The sequence below is a fragment of the Peromyscus maniculatus genome, chromosome X (genome assembly GCF_049852395.1).
Source record: "Peromyscus maniculatus bairdii isolate BWxNUB_F1_BW_parent chromosome X, HU_Pman_BW_mat_3.1, whole genome shotgun sequence".
NCBI classification, from domain to species: domain Eukaryota; kingdom Metazoa; phylum Chordata; class Mammalia; order Rodentia; family Cricetidae; genus Peromyscus; species Peromyscus maniculatus.
The window spans coordinates 94,916,681-94,922,680 of NC_134875.1; the positions used below are offsets into that span (position 1 = coordinate 94,916,681).

Below are 6,000 nucleotides of genomic sequence, written 5' to 3' on the forward strand. Positions count from 1 at the left end.
CAGAACTGAGTCCAATGACGTAAGTTATTTTTATATCTGTTGTTACTGTGGTAGGTAGTATGAATTTTGCTCAGTGCTATATCTGTAACTGATGTCCAGACATGAGTTTGTAGTGGGGGTGAGGCCCAATTCATTGTTGTCAGAAGCTGACAGATTACCAAATTGGTTTTCAGCAGGATTAACCAAGACATTTCCTAACTTTATTATGTCTTAACTTTTGGAAATTTTACCTTAAGTGATACATTTCAGTTTTCAAATTCTTTATTATCTTTTCAATTGCAAATTATTACATGTCATTATATGATTTTGAATGTCAAATAGTTTAGATTTATATTTTAAATGTTCTGATATCCAATTACTTAATAAAGCATAAAAGCATCAGTAATTTTTTCATGAAGAATATATTTTTTTCAAACATGCTCAGAGTTTATTGAATGTATTTGTTATCTAAATATTGCAAAATGGTGAGGGGGAGTATAAAGACGGATGGGGGCAGGACACTGTGAAAGAACAACCCTGGAATCAGCTACCAGTACCAGGTGTGCAACTTGGGACAGGGTACACAGGAGGAATATGATGAAGGAAAAGCCATTGTTTCAAGATCAGTTCGTGCTGTTCCATACCAGACGGACACCTCTCCTCTCGCTTTCCTCTTTGACCCAGGGACAATGTAAGATATCCAGTTTTTCCTTCATTTCCACAGCTTGCAGTAGCATCTGTGACTACTCAGTCAATGCAGATTTGTCCAGTCCCAGCACCTTCAAATTACAACTTTTGTGACTCAAAGCCTCACACAGCAGCTGCAGCCCATCGTGGTCGAAGGTTATCCAGTCGAGGTTCAGGCTAGTCAGTGTTTTGCATGTGGTGAGAGCTGAGGCAAGGTCTTCACAGCAGTCAGTTTTGAAGTCATTCATGTCTAACCCAAGACACTGCAATTTATAATTAGGATTCCTCGGAGCCTCACATAACTGCTTAATGCCCGCGTCTTCTATGTTATTCTTGCCAAGTTTCAGGGTCTTTAGGTTTTTATTGCTAGTAAGGACAGCAGAGATACCCCCACAGCAGTCTGAAGTGAGAGAGCAACCAGACAACCATAACTCCTGAAGGGTGCACTTTGGGTCCTTCAAAGCTTCACACAGAATGTTCACTCCAAAATCTTCCAGGACATTTGAACTCAGGTCAAGAAGAGAGAGGTATTTGTTGCACAACAGGGCTTCGTAGAGATGGCAACAGGCATTGAAGTTGAGACAGCAATGTGACAACATCAGTGTCTCCATGACACAGCTTGGATGCTTCAGGATTTCACACAGTAACATCACTCCTTTGTTCTTCAAGGGATTTTCAACCAACGAGAGATGTTTCACCTTGCAGTAGGTTAGAGAAGTAGCAATCATGCCACAAGTCTCACTTGAGATGTCACATTTCCCCAACAGTAGCTCCTCCACTCTGCATGCTGGGCATTTCAGCACAGAGCACATATTCTCAACCGCGTCATTGGAGAGATTGGTGCCATATAGGTTCACGGATTTCAGGTGAGGTAGTAGAAGAATCGTGTGAAATAATGCACCATCTCCAAAGTTAGTCATGAAGGAACACGACAAGCTTTGAAGCTTAAATGCAGTCAGAGGATCTTTAGAAGATGGATACATTGAGTCACAGAGACGCCTAATGGCAGTTTCATTGAAATTACAGCAGTCCAGATCTAACACCTGCAAGTCCTGGAAAATTTTGCACAACATACTCCAATATTTTATTGCCTTTTTTTTGTTGTATTCAAATTCTTCTAAGTCACCATCTTCGGGGTTATAGACTTCTGAAAAAACTTTGTGTTGTATATGCAGATGAAGTTTCTTTAATTTTTGAGATTTCAGCAGACCATGTGTAGCCACCAGGAATGCATCAACATTACTAATATCAACAGTCATTTCTTCAAATAGATCCATCACTTCTGTTTCAAAGCTTTCTTCCTGGTTGTCAAGTAGACTCTCAACAAACTCTGGGTATTCATCAGTTTCTCACTGCACCCTGCTTGACTCAAACTTCTAAAGCATTTGAGGATTTCCTGTTTTATATCTTTGGATGGTATAAAATCAAAGTGTGGTTTCAGTATGTTGGTGACTTTTTCAGTGGCAATTCCAAACACAAATATCCCTGTCAGGAGCCATATGGTTTGGCCATGATCATAAACTTCTCTTAGAAGTTGGGGCAGGCTTCCAATGACAGGGTGAGGTGTGTCTTCATCTTGTCTGAGGAAATAGAACAGGGCAGTGAAATATGACTGTAGTGTAGGATGGTAAAACATGAAGTCTTCACCTTGAGTACATGAAAGTTCATTCCCAGCCACACTGCCTTCTCAGATTCCGATATCCCATTCCTTCTGAGATCCTCAGATGTGAACACAAATACCTGTTTTCACCTTGCCTCTGCAGCCAAGGTACACAGGGTCTTTAATCGTGCTCTGTTCTGATTAGGTGGACAGTTGTCATACACTGATCTGAATGTGCTCAGCATAAAGCTTGTGTAGATAATTGAATCTGTCACACCAACTAAGTTCATTTCCTCTTCCCTGTCCCATTGCCACATTAAAGTACTACAGGACACCCAGCACATATAAGGGTTTCTGCATAAAGTGAGTAATTGTTCACTTTTTTTTAAATAATCAAAGACTTGTAAGCCTTTCTGGTAATCGCTGAAGAAGCACATACAATAGAACCTTGTGATTTCATCAGTGAATCCCTGAATAGTTATCTTATTTGGATATTGCAGCAAGGGATAGATTTTTGGTACACTTGGGTTTCCCATTTCAAGAAGCAGAGAGGATCCTGGGAGCATTACTTTCTGTAGAAAACTGCTGAAGACAACTTGTGTCGGCAGCGTCTTCCCCCAGTCATTGCACAAGTTTGTCCTGAGTTCCAAGTCAAATTTCAGGTATTCAAGTCCCTCCAGGATAAACAAGATTCTCTTTGGATCAGATATGATTTTTTCCAGTGTCTCTGAAGACTGAGACAACTTAGCTAACATAAGCTCAGCTAAGCTCAACTCTGTAACATTAAGTGAGATGAGAGAGATGAAGAAAACATACTGAAATCTGTTCTGCCATAAGTTTCCTGATGCCCAGTCCAACATTGCTTTCTTAAGAAAGTGGTTTTTCCTTTTCCTTTAGAACCTAGTACAACTGTAGTGACCGGCTCTAAGGGACAATCAAATACTTCTTGCAATGCATTGTACTCCTCTTCTACAGTTATTTGGTAGTTTTCCTCATCCATTTGAACGAAGGTCTCCTTGGACCATATGTGTTGAAATATAATCTTCATAATCTCTTTGTATGAATTTTGATCATCCAGTCTGGAAAGGGTCCCATGGGCTGGTACTTATCATGAAGAATATTTTAATGTGAAAGTAAAACATCATTTTTAGTCTGGTTATAAGATTTTAATTAAATAACAAATCATTTATGGATAAATATTTGACAAGGTATACATTATTTGAATTATAGCATATAAGTTAGTTTTTAGTTGCAACTGCATAATTAGTGAAATAATTATAGTGTTTTATCTTGAAATTTTAATTGTTTCATCAGATAGATGGTTATGAAGTACCTACTATATGTTATAATAACTTCCTTGTATTTATGCATTTCAATCTTAAAATCACCTTTTCCTCAGAAATTTCAAACAATTTAGGACTTACAGAAAATGAATACTTTATTATAATTTAAACATATTTGTTTCTTATTTTGAGGGCTTTCCATTTGTGGCATTTCCCCTACAGTTTGACATCACTTTCATAATCTTATAAAGTCACCACTTACAGAATGATATAGGTAAATAATAAGTAAAATATTGAGCAATTTCAAAAATGTGGTTAGTAAATGTACTACATTGTTTTATTCCATATATAATTTCTTCCATTCTTATTTGTTCTTATATTAATGAATACAATAATCCCAGTTTAAGGAAAACACTACTCTGACCTACTAAATTGCACAATATAAATAAAGTGTGACTTCAAAACAAATTACACTGGGGTATAATCCAATGGAATAGGTGCCCACATTAGAACACAAACAAAAATAAACTTGAGGGCTGGGAAGGCTGCTAGGCTGGTAGAAATTTTTGTGTATTGTGCACAAAGCCCTGGTTTTTATTCCCAGAACCACATAAACCTGGTGTGGTGGAACACACCTGTTATCCCTATTCGGAGGTAAAGGCAAGAAGATCAAAATTTCAAGGTCGTCCAGGCCAACCTGAATTACAAGAGAGCCTGTTACTTAGTCACTCACTCTCACTCAATTAACCCATCAAGTTGATTATTTAAGTCACAAAATGATTCAATTTGTGACTGATAAATTATTATTAAATAATTGGGGAAGAAAATGTTTTAGTATTGTTTTATTTCAAAGTCAGCTAAAATAAAATGTTTCTTGATTTTATGTATTACATACTAGATAATTTGTATGACTTAAAAAGATTCCTTTCTCTTGATTGTAGTGATTAAAAAATCAAACCATTTCTCCTAGCTAATCAATAATATCTATTTTAACAGCATATACTTGGAGATAACATTGCCATATATAGAGAGCTATTTTCTGAAATCTTACTGTTCTCTGCTTCCCACCAATAGAGATGATAATCAAAATCCTTGAACACCATTTTGTACTTCAACTAAGTATCTTACTAATGTAAGTCAGGCTGTATCAGCCACATCCCACTCCATCCCTGCTGTCCATTGATTTGATTAATGGCAATATTTCTACTTCTATGAATAGTTCCCTTGTTGAAGTTTCCATGTAATTTTTATATTCATTAACAGTGACTATTCATCTTTCTAGCAATTTCATTGCAAGAACAGCAGGTACTTGAAGAGATCATTGTTTTTATCACTGGTTAACCTGGCAACTATCAATCTAGTCTTTTCCTGTCAGTCCCTTATTAGCTCCATCTCTTCACATAACTATGAAAATTACATTGATGCTGATTATTACATTGTACTTATTATTATTGTCAAGACTCAAAATTAGGACAAAAAAAATCCCAGTAAATATTATATCAAGAACCTTTGTTTACATTTCTTCATCATTAGTTTTATTGTTGTTGTTGTAGCTTTTATATAAGAAAACACCCAAAGCAAAATGGACAAAAAAAGAGTTATTCAAATTATGTCATGTAGCAAGAATCTTTTTTTTTTTTTCATTTTTTTTTCAAGACAGGGTTTCTCTGTGTAGATTTGCGCCTTTCCTGGAACTCGCTTTGGAGATCAGGCTGGCCTCGAACTCACAGAGATCTGCCTGCCTCTGCCTCCCGAGTGCTGGGATTAAAGGCATGTACCACCACCGCTCAGTGTAGCAAGAATCTTAACAGGTCTTATTAATAAAAACAAACCTGGAGCCAGGTATTGGGGTGAATGCTGGAAGATCAGAGAAGTAGAACAAGCCACAGCTACCTCACCTTGTCAATTCCTCAGCTGATCCTGTTTCCTCAGACTGGAAGCCTCTGAGTCCTTATCCAGAATGAATCTCAGCTGAATAGCTGCTAAAAGCCTAAAAGCTTAACCTGCCTAGTTCCTGGTTTTCATGCCTTATATACCTTTCTGTTTTCTGCCCTCACTTCCTGGAATTAAAGGCTCACTTTTTGGGATTAAAGGCTTGAATCACCATGCCTGGTTGTTTCCAGTGTGGCTTTAAACTCACAGAGATCCGGATGGATCTCTGCCTCTCAAGTGATAGGATTAAAAGTGTGTATGCCACCATTTTCTGGCCTCTATATCTAGTGGCTGTTCTGTTCTCTGAACCCCAGATAAGTTTATTAGGGTGCACAATATTTTGGGGAACACAATACCACAAAAATGTCATCTGCAAATATGCATGGGTGAATTTTAGAAATGGGAAAAATAAATTGAAATTTATATTTCAATTTTTTGTTGTTGTCCATGTATTACCAGAATGCTCTTTATAGCTATTGCACAAATACCATCAATAGCAAATCCCAAAAACAAAGCCAT

At 37.2% G+C, this 6,000-nt stretch overlaps 1 pseudogene; it reads right to left on the minus strand.

Annotated features, from left to right (window-relative positions):
* Positions 1-422: 422 nt before the first annotated feature.
* Positions 423-6,000, minus strand: LOC102917891 (NACHT, LRR and PYD domains-containing protein 9B pseudogene; annotated as a pseudogene).